Raw genomic sequence first — 22,418 nt, 5'->3', positions numbered from 1 at the left:
GTAATTAGTTCGTTTGCTGAAACGCTCGACGTCTTCAATCCATCATCAACAACTGCAAACACCATAAACTGTTTGAAACGAGTGTCAAATGACAATCGACTTCTTTTAACAGCAGGTATTAATTGCAATGAGCAGTTGTCAGATATAAAGAGGATTATAGAGTTTCGATTGTATATCAAGTAGTCCAGATCATCGGTTACCTTATCTCAAATCAACGTTTTTAGATTGATGGGATCATGTAAATCGTTGTTTAGTTAGTCATCATGGTTTATACGAAGGTGGTCCGAGGCATGTGTACAATCAAACAATTATCTTGAAGAGTTATTGGGAGGACGCAGTAATAAAAGTGTTTTGTGCCACCATCTGTTTGTTGTACGGTAGTTTTAATTCGGAAAAATATAGAAAAACTGAAATGCTTTAACCCAGTGTAAAGTGGTTGACGCTTACCTTCGGATGTTGGGCTCGGGACTTCAACGTCTGTAAACGAACAAAAGTTGATTAAACTAAACTTTCGAGTGTGCAAGATAATAACAATAAAACTAAAGACAATTTATTTCATGTATTGCATGGAAGTGTTAACAAAGAAAGACAAATAGCAGTGGTAGAAATTAAATTAATTTGTTACACAAATAGGCGAAATCATCAAAACACACAAAAGGTTCATTTTACTTTGCATTACTGGTATATGCCAAACTTGCAACAGTTTCATCAAAATGAAAGCCTCCAGTGTTTGTTATAATTTTCGGTTATTTTCTGCAGTGCAAAAGTGCATGAGGCAATAATTCTGAGCCTCACAATTAATTAGGCGACGATGGTTCATAATTTATTAAATACGTGTGAAGATTTAATGACAATTTTCAGTTATTACTTTGATTTTCGTAGAACTTCCTACTTCAAGTGTACTTCAGTTAAAATCACTGGTGTTTAACTAGTCCTAAATAAGTTATGACAACTCAAAAATCTTGTATTTAGTATTATAAACTGTACTTTCAAAAATATGATCATCAGACCTCTCATGAGCTACACCTGATAGATGGCGACGATGGTTGATAATTTATTAAATACGTGTGAAGATTTAATGCCAATTTGCAGTTAGTACTTTAATTTTCCTAGAACTTCATACTTTAATTATACTTTAGTTAAAATCACTGACGTTTAACTGGTCCTAAATAAGTTATGACAATCCAAAAATCTTGTATTGAGTATTACAAACTGTACTTTCAAAAATATGATCATCAGAATTCTCAGAAGCTACACCTGATAGATGGCGACGATGGTTGATAATTTATTAAATACGTGTGAAGATTTAATGCCAATTTGCAGCTATTACTTTGATTTTCGTAGAACTTCTTACTTCAAGTATACTTCAGTTAAAACCATTGGTGTTTAACTAGTCCTAAATAAGTTATGACAATCCAAAAATCTTGTATTGAGTACTACAAACTGTACTTTCAAAAATATGATCATCAGAATTCTCAGAAGCTACACCTGATAGATGGCGACGATGGTTGATAATTTATTAAATACGTGTGAAGATTTAATGCCAATTTGCAGTTATTACTTTGTTTTTCGTAGAACTTCCTACTTGAAATGTACTTTAGTTAAAATCATTGGTGTTTAACTAGTCCTAAATAAGTTATGACAACCCAAAAATCTTGTATTGAGTATTATAAACTGTTCTTTCAAAAATATGATCATCAGACCTCTCAGAAGTTACACCTGATAGAAGACGACGATGGTTGATAATTTATCAAATACGTGTGAAGGTTTAATGCCAATTTGCAGTTATTACTTTGATTTTCATAGAACTTCCTACTTGAAATGTACTTTAGTTAAAATCATTGGTGTTTAACTAGTCCTAAATAAGTTATGACAACCCAAAAATCTTGTATTGAGTATTATAAACTGTACTTTCAAAAATATGATCATCAGACCTCTCAGAAGTTACACCTGATAGATGGCGACGATGGTTGATAATTTATTAAATACGTGTGAAGATTTAATGCCAATTTGCAACTATTACTTTGATTTTCGTAGAACTTCTTACTTCAAGTATACTTTAGTTAAAATCATTGGTGTTTAACTAGTCCTAAATAAGTTATGACAATCCAAAAATCTTGTATTGAGTATTATAAACTGTATTTTCAAAAATATGATCATCAGACCTCTCAGAAGCTACACCTGATATAAGGTGACGATGGTTGATAATTTATTAAATACGTGTGAAGATTTAATGCCAATTTTCAGCTATTACTTTGATTTTCGTAGAACTTTCTACTTCAAGTGTACTTTAGTTAAAATCATTGGTGTTTAACTAGACCTAAATAAGTTATGACAACTCAAAAATCTTGTATTGAGTATTATAAACTGTACTTTCAAAAATATGATCATCAGACCTCTCACAAGCTACACCTGATAGAAGGCAACGATGGTTGATAATTTATTAAATACGTGTGAAGATTTAATGCCAATTTGCAGCTATTACTTTGATTTTCGTAGAACTTCTTACTTCAAGTATACTTTAGTTAAAATCATTGGTGTTTAACTAGTCCTAAATAAGTTATGACAACCCAAAAATGTTGTATTGGGTATTATAAACTGTCCTTTCAAAAATATGATCATCAGACCTCTCAGAAGTCACACCTGATAGAAGACGACGGTGGTTGATAATTTATTAAATACGTGTGAAGATTTAATGCCAATTTACAGCTATTACTTTGATTTTCGTAGAACTTCTTACTTCAAGTATACTTTAGTTAAAATCATTGGTGTTTAACTAGTCCTAAATAAGTTATGACAACCCAAAAATGTTGTATTGGGTAATATAAACTGTCCTTTCAAAAATATGATCATCAGACCTCTCAGAAGTCACACCTGATAGAAGACGACGATGGTTGATAATTTATTAAATACGTGTGAAGATTTAATGCCAATTTGCAGCTATTACTTTGATTTTCGTAGAACTTCTTACTTTAAGTATACTTTAGTTAAAATCATTGGTGTTTAACTAGTCCTAAATAAGTTATGACAACCCAAAAATGTTGTATTGGGTAATATAAACTGTCCTTTCAAAAATATGATCATCAGACCTCTCAGAAGTCACACCTGATAGAAGACGACGATGGTTGATAATTTATTAAATACGTGTGAAGATTTAATGCCAATTTGCAGTTATTACTCTGTTTTTTGTAGAACATCCTACTTGAAATGTACTTTAGTTAAAATCATTGGTGTTTAACTAGTCCTAAATAAGTTATGACAACCCAAAAATGTTGTATTGGGTAATATAAACTGTCCTTTCAAAAATATGATCATCAGACCTCTCAGAAGTCACACCTGATAGAAGACGACGATGGTTGATAATTTATTAAACACGTTTGAAGATTTAGTGCCAATTTGCAGTTATTACTTTGATTTTCGTAGAACTTCTTACTTCAAGTATACTTTAGTTAAAATCATTGGTGTTTAACTAGTCCTAAATAAGTTATGACAACCCAAAAATGTTGTATTGGGTAATATAAACTGTCCTTTCAAAAATATGATCATCAGACCTCTCAGAAGTCACACCTGATAGAAGGCGACGATGGTTGATAATTTATTAAATACGTGTGAAGATTTAATGCCAATTTACTGTTAGTACTTTGATTTTCGTAGAACTTCCTACTTCAAGTGTACTTTAGTTAAAATCGCTGGTGTTTAACTAGTCCTAAATAAGTTATGACAACCCAAAAATCTTGTATTGAGTATTATAAATTATACTTTCAAAAATATGACCTCTAGAAGCTACGCCTGATAGAAGGCGATGATGGTTGATAATTTATTAAATATGTGATCTTTCTAGTTTAAATACATTATAGATGAAATAATTGGTGTTTAACTAGCCCTCCCTATTACACAATGTATTTCATGTACTGTACAGAAGTGTTAACGAAAGGAAGACAAATAGCATTGGTACAAATTAAATTAATTTTATATATATTAATACACAAATAGGCGAAATCATCAAAACACAAAAAGTTAATTTTACTTTGCATTACTGGTATATCCCAAAACTTGCACCACTTTCATTAAAATAAAAGCCCCCAGTGTTTATTATAACTTTCGGTTATTTTCAGCAGTGCAAAAGCGCATGGGGCAATAAAACTGAGCCTCACAATTAATTAGCGGCAAAACTACAAAAATAATAATTTCCTATTGTAAGTAAATTACGGTGAAAGGCGTTTCCCCATCCCGTAATTTAACATCGTTTGCTGCGTCTACTGACGTGTTTGGGTTGTCATTTTTTCCGACACCTTCGTATCGCTTTAAACGTGGCTTACATCTGTTAACGTTTATGAAGGCGAATTTACATTTCGCCTGGCTTATTTACGACGCAAAAATTCGAATCAAAAACACTGAAAATGTACGGCTTTTAATTGTGTGAATGCACGTTGGCTTACGTAACGTGTGTAGGCCTGGTTATTTGGGGAAATTTACTATGCATTGTTGTGAGGAGATTGTGTCACTTATAACAGCAACAAGAAAAAACGAGAAATAATTATTTAAATACGGTTTTGAGTGGCGCCAGTTGACCGTGTATATCACCCACACTGCACTTTCTTGAAACGATAATGATATGCCAACGTTAAAGCAAATAAAAATCATAAATAATGACCGCGAAACTAGTTTCCAACTCACATTTCTAATAAATAAATGATTAATCAATCCTACTTAATTGCGGTTTTTTTGCCGTACCACTTGAAATGGACAGTCTATCAATAATTATTTTTTCGCAGCACAACAAAAGTAACATTGTGAATGTGGCAGTTAACTAAATTGCTGTTTATGATTCGGAACAGTAACATAATTCGAATGCCCCCGGGGTACGTACACGCACTTCAGCTCTGTAATAAGACTGAAAAACGACAAAAAACGTCGATGATTGATGTTTAGAATGATCGCAAAATATCTGGTGGATTCTGCCCTGCAAGGATAATAACATGTAATGGACGACACGGCGTTCCCACTAGTCTTTGTCTTCCAGTTTTCGGTTATTACAATGTGACTGCGGTAAAACAACAAATCATCCATGTTAATCGGGGAACGTACGACTCAAATTCTGTCACCGACAACTAATCGTATGCAAAACGCAACACGATTATATTGTCATGCAGCCTCCAGTTTTAATCTTCGCCTTGTAAAATTTCATCAAACGTTAAAAAACCGACGAGAAGCCGTTACGTTTATTTGATATTAGTATGAGTATCTCGTCTTAAGATACAAAATAGAATCTCACGGAGTACTCACTATACAGGAATGTCGTATGACGCCCACTTTTGAAACGTTTCACCTCAATTGATGGATATCAAAAACCATCTGCGAGAGAAATAGAAAACGAATATTAAATAATTTTAATCGATCGACGGTAGAACGCATTTTTCAGCATTTCTACCGACAAAACTGACCGGTCAAACGAAAAAAAAACACCGTTTCTTGTCGCCTCGGTTAATTGTTGCGGGAAATGACTTAAATTTTACCATATGGTACGGTTTATTGGATTTTATGGGACGTTTATAATACCTACTACGGTTTATGAGATTGGTACTCACATAATTATTAAGATATATGCAAGCTTTGCCTACAAGGGACGGACCAAATGATTCTGGAAGTTAATATTTTCCTATTTTGTAAATTATGCGTTGGGCTCTTTTATTGTTTTGTCCACTTTAACTGAACTAATCGGGATTTCTCCTCTTAATTCTTATTTACTACTCTCTATAACATAATCTGGAGATATTTGTAGCTTCGAATAATCTCGGTGTATAATTCGATTAGTTTATAAGCCAGAATGTTTGAGAAAGAGAAAGTGTTTCTAACAATATATATTATTATATTGTTACAGATACAGTGGTGGTAGAAAAAATAGTACAACTAATTGCAAATAAAATAATATTCCATACTTATCTGATAAAAAGACCTAAACAAAAAACTATAAGCAGACTAACAAATTTGTTTAACACTATTACAACAGATATGAAAAATCCCAAGGAATAAAAATCCAATTTTTAAAAATACCATACTTTTTTCCACCACTGTACATGCAAGCTTTGCCTACAAGGGACAGACCAAATAATTTTGGAAGTAACATTCTTTAATTGAACTAATTAAAACTTCTTTTATCTTCTCTAACTAAAATAAGCCTTATTTTAATTCATCTGTAATTCATTTCTTAAAAAATTATCACTATATACAAATAAAACAGACGTAAGATTTAAATAGTTGTTGAACCTCGATAAAAAGAACGTTGGGGGAAGAAAAACCGTGCAACAATATACTAAAACGCATCGAAACAAAACGGCACTTATAATAGAACAGTGGACTAATCTGTGCGCGTCCAATAAAATGAGAATTTTCCTGAACGTTGTTTTAAGCCGATGAAAAAACTGCTTCGTACACAGCTTTAAAAAAAAGCTTCGACGCTCCCTCTCTAGTTTTTTTTTTTAGAAATTGTAAAGTGTGCCGATGGCGGTTGTTTGGTTGTGGTCAATGTTGTCGAATCAATTTGTTTTTCTAATCAAGACAGAAGCCCGAATGCAAATAAGATCGAATTGTCCGTTGCAAATTTATGGTCACGGTTTAATGCAAAGCTTGCCGTATGTTAAAGTAAATTTGGTGATGTATATTACATTCAATTACAGCTAGCCCAAATGTGATTACACATTTAACATTATTCATTTCCAATTAAAACATTTATCACGTTCAATTATCTGTAACACATATCGATTTCGTTCGATACGTCCCCCCAAAAAAAAAAACAGTTTTGCGGGGGAGATTTTAATTGTGTGTGGATTTCATAAATGAAATTGAGTAAATTCTTTTGTGGTACAGTTTCACACACACACACACACATAATAGGTATCAGATAATGCACATAAAGTTATTTTTAATGTACTTTACTTTAAACCCACTCTTTTCACCGCCGCAATTAGTGCACTTCGAAAGCCATTAATTTAAGTACCCACTTGAAAATAAGATTTTTAGTCCGAGGCATGCAACTTAATATTAATTTCCTCATTTTACAACAACACATTTTACATTATCAGCAACGGCTTTATTTATTCAAAATGCGACGAATTATTCCAAACAGTTTTATAACTCCATATAAATAACGGGTTTTTATTAGTTATTAAAGTTATTTAATGCAGTGCTAATTAGGTTTGTTGTGCGGGGTATTGCAAAATCGTATTTTTATATACGGCAATAATTTTAAGTGAAATTATTTTATACAAGTTCACAATTTAAGTAGTTATTATTATGTGATTTATGAGTTAAGATTGTTAATGGAGAAAATATTGTTTTCAGTCATAAAAAATAAAATTTATATGTGCAATATATAATGTAATATTTTCAATTTATGTTTAGTTTAACGTTACTGTAAGAATTGTTTGAATTGGAGAAAGCAAATTCTGAATAGCAAACTTCGAAAGAGATATTATTTGATTAACAATAATAAAATACTTTATAACTATTCACCGTGAATTTTGACATATTTCCTTATAAAAAAACTGAAAGCAGAAAGCTTTAAATGTTGTACCGTGTGAATGTGTCACATATTGATAATCTTTTTAACATTACCTCATAATGTAGTTTATTTCGGTCAATCACTTTTAACCACACTGTATAACATACAAGAAGAACTACAACAATGCTCATACATAAGTTTAAATGTTGGCAAATTGTGATGAAAGAGCTTTTGTTTAGTGTTTTGAAAGTTGGGAGCTGAATGAAATGAATTAACAAAGAAAAAAGAAGAAGAATCATGAAATAAAACAATAAAACCAAACCATACTAAAAAGTTCATGTTGGTCTTCTTATTTTAAGTTCATTTTTTAACACACACAGTGTATTACATAAAAAGAAATTACACACATGTAACAAGATACATACATTGTGATCCAAAATGATCGACAGTAAAGGCAGTAAATTAATTCCATCAATTTATGCAAAAAAAAAGAATACATTAAACTTTTTGGGAAAACCAACACAGTGGCAATATAACATACACTGTGACCCAAAATGATTGACAGTAAAGGCAGTAAATTAATTCCAACAAGTTATGATAAAAAATTGAATTTAAGGTAATTATTTGATTAAACTTTTTGGGAAGACCAACACGGTGGTAATTTAAACAATTTTGTGATTTTTAGAACTTTTCATGATCGTTTGGTTTCATTGATTTTTCAGATTTCTGACGTATTGTTACTGTTCCCTCAACATGACTTTATTAGATTAAATCCCCTTTAGCGCAGTTTATTAAACAGGAAAACGTCCCATCACGGCTGCATTATATACGTTGCTCCGTACGGCCACATAATTACCACCTCACATTTTTACAGCCTGACACAAAAGAAAATTATTAATATGTGAATTAAGCTATTAAAGTATACGAGAAGCAATCAACGTTAAATTTCATTTCATTGGGAAAATGCACTGCACATTTTTACGCAAAGAAACAAAAATAAAAAACATCATCCACTCTTGGCCGCCATAACGTCCAGATTTGGTCCTGCTCAACCGTTCCGCCGCCTTAAATGAACAAAGACAATTATAATTCACTTTAGTGTGTTCTTCTTGGACGCGCAGACGTAATTTACGCTTAATAATTAAATTCTATTATTTGTTGTGGGCATTCTCTCATGCAAATCATGCAATCAATTGTCTTAAGATGCGCCGGCAAATACATTGTAGTTTATTACATTCTTCGGAAATAATAAAATTTTATCTTGGCTTTCTAAATTGCGTGTCAGAATGTCATTTTAAATATAGGTTTATTACATTCACTACTTCCTCCAACAAAAACGACAAATAAAAATCGGCTCATTGGCCCAAGTAATATTTTCAATGGACGTAAAAGGTAAAGTTATATTGTATGTTCATTTTGCATAATATCGTAAAGTAAGGAGAACAATTACATCTACACCTTACAAGATTTGTTTTCAGCCTGTCTTCAGTTAATTTAATTACTATTTATGGTGCTTTTAAACTGACTTTGCTAAAACAAACAATAAATTACTTACTTCTACGCCGATTCTTAAATACAGTCATTTGTTAGCATGTTACTTCAATAATTGCGATTCCCATTTCTTTAATATTTATTCTGCAAATATGAATTATTAAAATTACCTTGATGTTTATCTTCGTAGTTTTATAGTTAAATTATTACTTTTCGTGTTGATTTTATTTTCAAAAGACGAATATAATTAGATAATTAATTCGTTTTTGGAGCACCAATAGTTATTTAAATGATGTGATGGTTTTAGAACTTTTCATTATCGTTTTGGTTTTATTGTTATTTTATGATTCCCTCTAATAGTAATTTTAAATTGCCATTTTCTTTGTTGGATCACTTCAGTTGTTAACCTCCAAAACACCCAACGATTTCTATTATTTCTCCACAATTTGCCCACATTTAAGTGTACAAATAAGTGTGTAATAAAACAATATACAGTGTGACCCAAAACGACTCACTAAAAATAAAATTGGTTGGGTGTTTTGGAGGCTAAGAACTGAAGAAAGTGAAGTAACAAGAAAATGGCAATTTAAAATTACTATTAGAAGGAATCATGAAAAAACGATAAAATCAAACGATAACGAAAAGTTCTAAAAACTACCAAATTGTTTAAATTATCACCATGTTGGTCTTCCAAAAAGTTTAATCAAATAATTATTTTAAATTCAATTTTTTTGACATAACTTGATGGAATTAATTTACTGCCTTTACTGTCAATCATTTTGGATCACATTGTATGAATCTTGCTACATAAAGAACCATAACTACACTCATATATACATTTAAATGTTGGCAAATAGTGACGAAAATAATAAAATTGGTTGGGTGTTTTGGAGGCTAAGAACTGAAGGAAGTGAAGTAACAAGAAAATGGCAATTTAGAATTACTATTAGAAGGAATCATGAAAAAACGATAAAATCAAACGATAATGAAAAATTCTGAAAACCACCAAATTATTTAAATTATCACCATGTTGGTCTTCCAAAAAGTTTAATCAAACAATTATTTTAAATTCAATTTTTTTGACATAACTTGATGGAGTTAATTTACTACCTTTACTGTCAATCATTTTGGATCACAGTGTATGTATCTTGCTACATAAAGGGCCATAACTGCACTCATACATACATTTAAATGTTGGCAAATGGTGATGAAATAATAAAATTGGTTGGGTGTTTTGGAGGCTAAGAACTGAAAAAAGTGAAGTAACAAGAAAATGGCAATTTAAAATTACTATTAGAATGAATCATGAAAAAATGATAAAATCAAACGATAACGAAAAGTTCTAAAAACCACCAAACTGTTTAAATTATCACCATGTTGGTCTTCCAAAAAAGTTTAATCAAACAATTATTTTAAATCCAATTTTTTTGACATAACTTGATGGAATTAATTTACTGCCTTTACTCTCAATCATTTTGGATCACTGTGTATGTATCTTACTACATAAAGAGTCATAACTACACTCATATATACATTTAAATGTTGGCAAATGGTGATGAAATAATAAAATTGGTTGGGTGTTTTGGAGGCTAAGAACTGAAGGAAGTGAAGTAACAAGAAAATGGCAATTTAAAATTACTATTAGAAGAAATCATGAAAAAACGATAAAATCAAACGATAACGAACAGTTCTAAAAACCACCAAACTGTTTAAATTATCACCATGTTAGTCTTCCAAAAAAGTTTAATCAAACAATTATTTTAAATTCAATTTTTTTTACATAACATGATGGAGTTAATTTACTGCGTTTACTGTCAATCATTTTGGATCACAGTGTATGTATCTTGCTACATAAAGAGCCATAACCACACTCATACATACATTTAAATGTTGGCAAATGGTGATGAAATAATAAAATTGGTTGGGTGTTTTGGAGGCTAAGAACTGAAGGAAGTGAAGTAACAAGAAAATGACAATTTAAAATTACTATTAGAAGAAATCATGAAAAAACGATAAAAGAACTGAAGGAAGTAACCAACAAAATGACAATTTAAAATTAAGTGATTGGACGTTTTCTTGTCTAATAAACTGTGTTAAAGGGGACTGAATCTAAATGATCTAAGTCAATAAATTGATGTTGACAGACGTTCGAACAGTAACAATAATAAAGGTGGACGCCAGAAATCTCCTGTACTTGTCACTTTATAATAATATTTATGTATTTTAAAAAGAGAGTTAAAACATCTCGCCTCGGCGAGATTCACTGCCATGAATCGTGACAATTTTGTTTTGTTAGAGGTGTCAAATCGCCAACGCGTTGATTTTTATAAACTATTGTCGGAGATGCTTAACAGGTGTGGTCCAAACGCACCTTAAAAAAATAATATTAATAAAAAATCAGCCTCCCGAGCTGCGACATGTTTATGTGGATCCACCGGCCGATGACAGTTTTAATCTGCCATCGGTTGTTCGGGGGGGCAGATTTTTAATGGACGCCGCACGGTCGGTGCCTTCCATCAAGCCATTTTAAGATTAATACAATGAAACTAGTATGGATTTTCAATAAACGACAATATAGAATCCATAAAATATATATTGCGTACCTTCTGACAAAGCGTTCCGACTTTTTAATGTCCGGAATAAATTTAATGGTGTCACATAAATATTAAAAAAGTGTTTTTGCACTTTTGCTACTTTTGTAACAACAACAATGAAATCAATTGGCGATCTGGAGCGTGCAAAAAACAACCCCTTTAAACGGTCAAACAAAAATATCGGTCTCGTACCACCTGTTCGGACCGACGAGCCGCCGCATGTAATTATGTTGTTCCACCCTATTTAAATCATACCGCAACAAAATTAACTGCCTACGATTTATTAATATTTTTTTTTTGGTGCCCGTCCGTATCGTATGCATTTAAAGAGGTGTCCGTAAAAGTATTTCTTACAAATTCCTTCATGTTGTTCTTCCCACATGGACTGTTGAAATAATTAAAGAACAACCGGGGGAGAACTGCAGTTGAATTCTTTAAACGGTTTTTTTCTTTGTTGTGGGCCCATTAATTGGGTAGGGTCGCATCGTAAGTTGGTAGTTGATTATATAACATCGGAACGGTCAGGACTAGTTATTAAATGTGGGTATTTATGAAATGATCGATAATATTTTGAAGTGGTTTCTGTTCAAACAACAAGATATTTTGCACAGATAGTCGATCTTTTTTTTATTTGACAGATAATATGGGGTCATCCACAAGTCACATTTGTAAGGTTATAAATTATTAATTGATTTTAATCGATGGTAATTGGTATTTTAAAACCCTTCATTTTATCAATTGTGAAAGATCGCATTCCGACCCACATATATCACTCAGGGAATTTTTACCTGTCATCCGGTTCACAGGAAATATTCCTAGTGTTTAAATTTATTTATGTAAAGGTAATTTAGGATTTTAACGTTTAACTTTATGTAAAATAACTTTTATTCAACAACATTATCACTTTCATGATTCAATATTTTTTTGCCAACGTTCTACAAACAAATTTATGCTACTAGAAAAACTTTCTGGGTTCCTTTAACTGAAGGTAAGATCAATTAAACCCTATTTTCAGAATTAAACTATATTCCAATGTTGGATGAGATAGAACTTCCTATATAGCAATTTGAAGCTTCCTTTGAGGCTCTAATGTGACTTACGTTGTCATGAAGAAGCACGCTTATTCTATTGACTAAAAAAGCACGTCTTTGAATAAGTTTTTCAAGAACTTTCTCACTGTGTAAGCAGTAGACAGTTGCACTGATAGTTTGATCTCTTGATAGATAGTTAATATTGACTGATTGAATTGGCAATTGTCAAACACCCAATGTTGATATCCCCACTTAATCTACAGTATGTTAATTGCCAGATAAACAGCTCAAAATTTATAATTAAACATTTTGTAAGTCATATTATAAAATTTTCAGTATTCTATAAGTTTTGTTTTTTGTCATACATCTTAAAAATGACGAAGATATTACATTAAAGCCACATTGCACATTTATTTTGTTTAAGATTTAATTTTAGTACAATTAGTTCAATTAGGTACAAAATACATAGAAACAATACAGTGTAATTATTTTAAATAAAATGTAAAATATTTAGATTGCGTTTAATTATAGGTGTGCATTTCCTAATTAACATTAAATAGTAATGTGTGTTATTTCTCTCCATTGTATGTGGAATCCAATTGTCCAAATTTTGATGAAATTCATTGTATGAAACCTCTTTCTAATGGCTGATTTAGTTAGTTTAATGATTGACCTAGTTCAGAATATGTTTCATAAGAATTTTGTTTAATTTCTTCGTCAGTACAAATTTCACAAAGACCTAGAGCTTGTTCATCTTTAGTGTATTAACTGTCACTTTTAAACTGACGTCAAAGACAAAATCAATCTGAAATTAATATTATTAGAAAAATTGGGAATATTTAACGACATATTGATGGAACAATGATAAAACTGACAATAAAATATATAAAAATTCATGAAAAACTGAATACGGAACAGTTTGGAAATATTATACTGTGTGATTAAAAATGATTGACTGAAATTCGAAAATTTATTTTAATTATTAACAGAATTATCAATTATTAAGAAATTTTTAATATTTTTTCTAAAATTAAAAAAACATATTTACATACAATATAAAGAAATTGAGAAATTTGAAAATTTATTTTAATGAAAAACAATGATTATTAAAAGATTTAATTATTAATTTTATTGTAGAAATTATTATTAAAAATGTAATAATATTTTAATGAGGGAACAGCATTTTTTATTGATGATAGCTGAACGAAATGAAATAAAGACAAAAGCAATCTGAAATTAATATTATTAGAAAAATTGACAATAAAATATATAAAAATTCATGAAAAACTGAATATGGAACAGTTTGGAAATATTATACTGTGTGGTTAAAAATGTTTGACTGAGCTACGACCTTGAAGAACGTTAAAACTCTTCATTTTAGCACTGCAACTTACACATATGGAGAATTTTTACTTGTCAACCCGTCCACAGGAACCACTGCCAGTGTTAAAAAATGCAATTTGTTAAATTATTAAACAAAATCGAATTCCGTAAACAGTATGGGGATTATGAGGTCGGGCGGCAAGTTCCAGTAATCCGTGACAGCTGCTCCAGTTTTAACAAAAATTGTGTTTGGTTTTAAATTAAAAAAGATATAAGCTGCAGGAAAATTGAAATATTCAAAAAGTTAAATTGTTCTAAGATAAAAAAGATTAAAAGTTAACATAATTCCGTCGTATTTTAAGTTCAACTTGAACAGAACTCATTAAATAAGTTTAGTGCTAGGTGCAAAATAAAAGCAAAAACGTTTTTGAACGATATGGCTTTACAAAATGGTGCATATAATAATGCGATTAAAATATGTAACCGATAGCTATGTAAAAAGTTTGAAATTGAATTATCATGTAACTGATATTTAGAGTAGTGGTGGTTTAAATAAAAGTGGACACGTTGATAAATAACCATATAATCAGATACATATATTAATATTGATATGTATTAAACTATATGTATATTTTATGCGGCGAATTGATCTTTCCGTATGATAAACGAATGTATGACAAGTGCAGCAGAACAGATTAATCAAACTGCGTAAATACGGGACCGAAAAATTAATTCGAAACCTTGAAAAATCCATCCCACGCACACCATCTTGAGATCCCATCAACCAATCGTGGAAACAGTGACATTAGTTTGTTAAAAACGCAACAACACAAGTAAAAAATAGGGCGGCCTGGGCTGAACTAAAGGGAAAAAAATCGCCCGTATGGACACATTTATTTATTAACAGTATATCTGATTAATATTTTTGAGTCGCGATGCTTTGAGGCGAGGTGTAAATTAAACTGTATTACCATTTATAGCAACCAATCCAATAAATCGCTGGTTAACGATTTGTCTGATATTATTTTATGTTATTGTTTTCTGCAACTACTCCAACTTTACGACCATAAGAAACCCATAAATTGTTCGCTATCAAATTAAAATTTACTCCAATATATATATAACACATACACACTGGCTGTTTAATAATTTTACTTTCAGCTCTTTAACTGAAACAGGTACGGTATTAAGATAAGGCTGCAGTTATTGATGGAATTTACATCGAATTCTAATAAAATACTGACATACGGTGGCCAAATCAGCGTTGCCAACACCCTTTTTTCTAGCGAAACCAGATATTTTCATGTTTACCTGCACTGATAACGCTTTATCTGGCAGTTAGTTCTCTTCTTCCACCGCTTTTCTTTTCTCATTATATTTATAAGGTATACGTTTATTGATTGTTTTTATGAACATAATGTCTATAAATAGTTTTAGTATATTTAAATGTCATTTATTTTATACTTATAGTTGTTTTTAGGTATATAAATATGCATAAAAAATTAGGGGACTACCATGATTTATAAAACTAAACAAATTTAATTATTAAATTTTTAAATTACTTAAATTAATAGACATTTTTAATAGAAATTATAAATATACCATTATAAAAAATAACTAAAATGAATATAATGTTAATAAAAATTATTCAAATTGATAATCATAAAATTACTTTAATTTTAAACAGTGAAATGGACAAGATAATTTATATAAAAATATTAATTTAAAATAATTTATATTATAATAAAATTTTATTCCACAAATAAATTGAATAAATAGAAAGTTTTCTTTGAATTTCTGATTAATTTAACAATATTAATTTTAAAAAATTATTGTTAAATAAAATATTATTAAAAAAATATATATGTACATACATTATTAAAAAAATAAAAAATATAAAAATTATTATTAAATATATTATTTAAAAAAATATATGTCCGTACATTATTAAGAAATTTTTGATAAAACATTTATTTCAGAAATTCTCATTAATTTCAATAAATAATTAAAATTAATTTCTAATTAATGTAAAAAAAAAAAATATTATAGAAATTATAATTATTTAAAAAAGATGCAGTATTAAAATATGTTTTTAATAGAAATTTTAAATATTCTTCAAAAATCTCAAAAAATTCAAAAAATTTTTTAAGAAAATTATTATAGAAATAAAAAATAAATTATTTATTTAAAAATATGTGTATTCAGAAATTGATAAAAAATTGGAAAATTATTTTAATTTAAATAAAAAATTTTACTTAAAATTATAGAAATCCAAAAATAAAATAAAAATATTTTAAATAATATATGTACTCATAAATTGATGAAAATTAAATAATTCTAAAATTATTTTAAAATCAATATAAGAATGTTAAATTAATATAGTTTAAAAATATTACACCTACAAATATAATAAAAAATAAGTTTTATTATCCAAAAATTATATTTATATTAATAAACTTATTGAATAAAATATTTAATCTATAAATTCTTATTAAATTGAGATTATGAAGAAATTGAAAAATTCGAAAATTTATTTTAATTTCAAAACACAACTATTAACAGAATTATCAATTATTAAGAAATTTTTAATATTTATTCTAAAATTAAAAAAGCATATTTACATATATTATAAAGAAATTGAGAAATTTGAAAATTTATTTTAATTTATGAGTGTTATAACAATATTAAAAATAAAAAACAATAACTATTAAAAGAATTAATTATTAATTTTATTGTAGAAATTATTATTAAAAATATTATTTAAAAAAATATTTGTATTAATTACAATTTATTAAGAAATTTGTGACAAAATGTATATTCATTCCATAAATTATCATTAAATTTAATAAAAATTAAAAGAAATATAATAGAATTATTAGTTATATTATAGAAATTATTATTAAAAACAATATTAATAAAATATATATACATAGATAATTTAAACAATTTTTGATAAAATATTTATTCTAAAAATTATAATTAAGTTGAATAAAGTAAAATACACTAATTTTTAATATTATTATTCATAATATTGTTAAAATTTTAAAAAATAATTTTAATTAATAATATATGAATAAATCTTTAAGAAACATTTTATAAAATAGTTATCCTATATTTAATAATATAATTATTAGTAATGTAATTATTAATAACAATATAGGAATTATTATTAAAAATAATAATTAAAACATAAATAAATTTTTGTTCTAATATACAAATTCTTATAAAATTGAATAAATAACTAAAAAAATATTCAAAAATTTCTTTTAATTTCTGATTAAAATATAAACAACTTTCTGATAACAATATATTAAAAATACATTTAAAAATAACAATGTTTCTAAATCAAAAAAAAAAAAAAAAAAATTGTCGATTGAAATAAACAAATTAAAAAAAAAATATTAGTTGTATTTGAAATCCACTTCAAGTAGTAATTCCCCTGTACAACGTTCTTATCGCTGCCAATTAATAAATACTATTTTTAGGGATTGTAAATGTCATTTTTGTATATATTTAACTAATAATATTTGTCAAGGTGAATCATGGATACTCAATAGCTTTCAAAGAACATGCTCAAGTGCATGAATGCATATATTGACAACCTTGAGGTGTAAAAATGATTCCCCCGTTTATTTTTAAAGATAAAAGTTTCTAATAAGATTGTATAAAATATTAATTCGTAAATATTATTGCAGGCTATCACTGAGGTATGTGTTTATTGCTGGCATTATTTGATGCCTAACATGGTAATGTGAAATTAAAGTCGTTTTATTTATGCATATACCGGAGAATATTTGAGGCGCCGTTTCAAATTTATGGCATGAGCATTTCTTAATCTTCACGTAAACTTTAATATTCACGATCGGTGAGATTATTGCTTTTTTTATTATTTATATTTGTTATGTGTGTTAACAGGAACAAAACTTGCTTAATTTTATTATGGGTGTAGTAGCTTAACTTGAACGTTTATTATTATTAACATAATACTTTGTAAAATAACTCAATAAGTAACGTTGTTTTAAATGAATGTAAATTTATGTTAGTTGTTATCTTTTAAGTCGACAACACGTATTAAGTTGTACGCAAGAAAAATTTTGCAATAGAAATAATTTTACACATGTCACCAGTAATATCTGTTCAACTCACTTCAAATTAGAGCTGATGAAATACAGTAATATTGAGTAAAAAAGAGGCAAATAACTTATTGAACGACTTTTAGAATACACAACTGAGAAAAAGTTAGTTGAAGTCAGTTTATAGAAAAATACATTTCGCTTCTTCAAAGTTAATTATATCAACAATCAAGTAATTAATCGTCAACATGAAACTTTAAGTCGAGTACCTCTTTCTTGTCAACAAACACATTTAAAAACTTTTTAATTGAAAAGAGACTTCTAAAATTATATTAATATTTAGATGAACTGTGAACTTTAAGCAAAGTTGTTAAAAAGTAAGGTGTAGTTTTGTAATAACTTACAATGTGTTCACAGTGTGTACCGATCAATAATCGAACTACGGTTTATAAGCAAATTAAAATCATTTTATAATCTAAACATCTGACAATAAAAATGTTTTCTCGTAAAATTTTAACAGCAGCAAAAAAAAATTATGCATAACTGCATTTATAAATGACAGAACGCAAATCTAATCTACATTGTTTATTTGTATACCCTTAAACATACAGACCAATACACAATACCTGGTGTACTAAAAGCAATATTGTCAAGCCAGATGTCACATATTTCTTTTATAATATGACAGTATCTCGAATGTTATAATGACAACTATAGGCTTAGAAAATGGAGTAGAACTGTAAACATGAATAGAACAGACTAAGGTACAGTATTTCGTAGCATACATGTTAAACTAATCAGCCTACACTGCACTTTCGTGTGGGAAGAGTTGTTCTCAAACTGCCCAGTTAGACCCAAACACTGTTGCCACAACAGGTAGATTTGTTCATTTAAATTAACTATTTTAGATGCTTTCAAATAAAAATGTTCCGAGAATTCGTTTGAACAATACAAGTTCCCAGTATGAAGTTCTTCCCAGAACAAACTTTGACCACCGCCAAATAAATCTACTCTATGTTTAATTTGGGCATTTGTTAATTAAACGTGCCCTCACTTTCATCTTTCTTAATCGGGTTTAATGGGCACCGGAATTTAATAAATCACGTCCTATCCAACAAAAATTTTGAATAAAATATACAAAAAGTTATTACCATTTTAAAATCTATTATATTATAAATACAATACAAATACACATTGGAAGGCAACATTTTTCTTTATTTCTTCCAATTGTTCATCGTTTTATACAAAAATAAACCATTAATCTAATCGAGTTCTATCAGTGCTTTTTTGTAGTACACAATTTAGTTTTCATTGTTGTCGACATATGGAACAAATAATTATTTAAAAGCCCAAATTTTGTGCCAAATGTAGCAAAATTTCCATTCTGAATTAATGACAAAAAAAATTTTGAACATTTTTAACTAAATCGGCTTATGTTGAGCCACTTTTCAAGTGATGAAGGATAAAGACCTTTTAGGTGGGTTTCATTTGCACTTGATTCAATAAAATTATACCTCATAATTCAATGGATTGACATTAATATTAGTTTCAATAATGAAATAAGTCGAGTTAGATCTGATTTAGTTGTAGTGGGTAGATCTGTCTGATATTTTAGCATTTGTATCGCCAACAGATAATATAGATTTATACGACGCCAATAAATCAGTACTAATTCATATTCAGTGTGAATTGAAGAAGCATTTTTTTCTTTCAATAGGTATATACATTTTTATACGGGTGTCCCTAAAAGGTTTTTATTACCACTTCAAAATTGCTTCTAATGAATAAAATTATCAATTTTGAGTAAACCATTAGAGTAGTCGAGTCTTATCAGTACTCTTTTGTAGTAAACTTTATCTAAATGTACTACTTAACATCACTGGCGTAGAAATTTTAACAAAGTTTTATACCAATAACAGATATTAATTATCAATTCGGAATGGGATTTCTTCTGCTAAAATGGTCGTCATATTATAGTAAAATTAAATTCAATCTTAATCACCAATTTATGGCAAAATATCTAATTTTCACTAGAAGTTACTTTGTTCCCGAGGTAAGTTGAACCAAATCGACTTATTTTGCTGTTTCTTGTTTGATGTAGTGTCTTAAAGACCTTCTAAAGACACCATGTATAAAAATAAATTTTAGAAGTATAAATTTTATTTAATTTAGACTAAAATGATCATTTCTAGGTGTAAATTTTGAACAACTTTAGTTAAATCGGCTTATGTTGGCCCACATTTTAACTTTTGAAGTATAAATACCTTTTAGGTGGGCTTCATTTACATTTAATACAATAAAATTATACCCAATAGTTCAATAAATTGATATTTGTATTAAATTCAATTGAGTCGAGTTAGTTTTGATTTAACTTCGTTGAGTAGATCAGTCTGACATTTTAACATCTGTATCATCAACATAAAATATGGTTTTATACCAATAAAATGGTATCACCCAGACAAATTATGGTCAAATTAGCTGTCTTTAATTTATAGTAAAATATCGAATTTCATCACTTTAAAGCTTCCAAACCTTTTAAGTTGACCCAAATCGACCACCTCTTTATCTGATGTCGTAGGGATCTTCTAGAATCTCCACACACGTAAATAAATTTAAAAGTAGAAATATACATTTCCACGAACAATTTTTGCCCAAATTGGCTTATGCTGAGCTACATTTCAACTAATGAAGCACAAAGACCTTTCAGGTGGGCTTCATTTACATTTAATTCAATAGTATTATACCCAATCAGATTCAATTATCAAATGAGTGGAGTTTGCTTTAATTTAATTTTGGTAAGTGGATATTTTAATATCTGTATCACCAACATAAAAAGTGGTTTTATACCACTGTCAATAAATCAGTAGTAATTTATGACCAGTGTGAATTGAAGAGGTATTATTTTTTTTTTAATAAGAATATACATTTTTATGCAAGTGTCCCCAAAAGGTTTTTATAATCACTTCAAATTTATATAATTTCGACTAAAATGAACATTTCTAGGTGCAAATATTGAACTTTAGTTAAATCGACTTATATTGAGCCATATTTCAACATTTGAAGGATAAAGACCTTTTAGATGGGTATAATTTTATTACATTAAGTATTTCATATACACTTAATGTAATAAAATTATACCCAACAGTTCAATAAATTGATATTAGTATTAGATTCAATTATGAAATAAGTGGGGTTAGTTTTAATTTAATTTTGGTGGGTGAATCAATTTGATGTTTTAACATCTGTGTCACCAATATAAAATATGGTTTTATACCAATAAAATAGTATCAACTAGAAAAATTATAGTAAAATTAATTAATTTATAGCAAAATATTGAATTTCATTACTTTAAATCTTTCAAACAAAACTACCTTGAAACTTGTAAATTGACCCAAATCGACCATTCTTTATCTGATAAAGTGTCGTAAAGAAACACCATGTATGAAAATAAATTTTAATAGTATATATTTAGTTAATTTAAACTAAATCGAACATTTTCATGTGAAATTTTTGTACAAGTTTACCCAAATCGGCTTACTGTAAATCACATTTCAACTAATGAAACAGAAAGACCATTTAGGTGGGCTTCGTTTACATTTAATTCAATAGAATTAAACAAAATAGTTCAATAGATTGACATTAATATTATCAATAATCAAATCAGTTAGATCTGATTTAGTTTTGGTGGGCGTATCAATCCGATATTTTAACATTCGTATCACCAACAGAAAATATAGTTTTAAAACGAATGTCAATAAATCAGTAGTAATTCATGCCCAGTGTGAATTGAATATTTGATATAATAATAATTTTAATTAATTCCGCAATTCAGTGTCAAAAGCAACATATTTTGACTCTAAAATCGGCATTAGCTGATTAATTAAAATATAATTAAATTCGTATGCAACATATCGTTATATTTTAATTAATTCGATTCGAAAATATTTCACAAATTAAATAATAAATCGACGGTGTTGGTCCCATAGACGTTCGAATTTTATCCGATTCGTCCGATAAATCGGGGGCTTTTCTGAGGTGAAACTTTTCTGGGACGGGGGAATGAATTTGACCGTACTATTTGATGTGTTAATGATTTGACGTAATTTACATGATGTTAAATGAGGCTTGAATATATAAAACACATACAGGAATGATCCCCCTTTTTATCTCGGCCAAGAATTTACATTTCCCTTTCATATGTAAAAACGTTTGGAGCGTTTGAGGAGAAACTTTTATAGATCCGTAAGTAACGTTTGAAATCTTGATTGCGATCGTAAAATAATGTCAATTTGTCCGAGATAACTAGTATGTAAACAGGTAAATAAAATTTTATATTATTGTAACTCGCAAAACTTGACAACAAATATATACATGCAGTTGTTTTTAATTCAGGTTTTCAGCATAA

General features: G+C 28.7%; 2 protein-coding genes across 2 annotated transcripts in view; one reads left to right on the top strand and one right to left on the bottom strand.

Annotated features, from left to right (window-relative positions):
* LOC109608367 (uncharacterized) overlaps positions 1–22,418 on the top strand; it is a 315,358-nt gene that overhangs the window by 255,028 nt on the left and 37,912 nt on the right. The gene's annotated exons all lie outside the window — the stretch shown is intronic.
* The window catches only part of LOC109608374 (agrin-like), a 327,266-nt gene that overhangs the window by 284,384 nt on the left and 20,464 nt on the right, over positions 1–22,418 (bottom strand). The window contains exon 2 of the mRNA XM_049962316.1: positions 448–477. The gene's annotated coding sequence lies outside the window, so the exon portion shown is untranslated. The remainder of the gene's footprint in view (positions 1–447; positions 478–22,418) is intronic.

Source organism: Aethina tumida, chromosome 1 (assembly GCF_024364675.1).
Source record: "Aethina tumida isolate Nest 87 chromosome 1, icAetTumi1.1, whole genome shotgun sequence".
In the NCBI taxonomy this organism is placed as follows: Eukaryota; Metazoa; Arthropoda; class Insecta; order Coleoptera; family Nitidulidae; genus Aethina; species Aethina tumida.
This window is presented reverse-complemented; position numbering and strand designations above follow the sequence as displayed.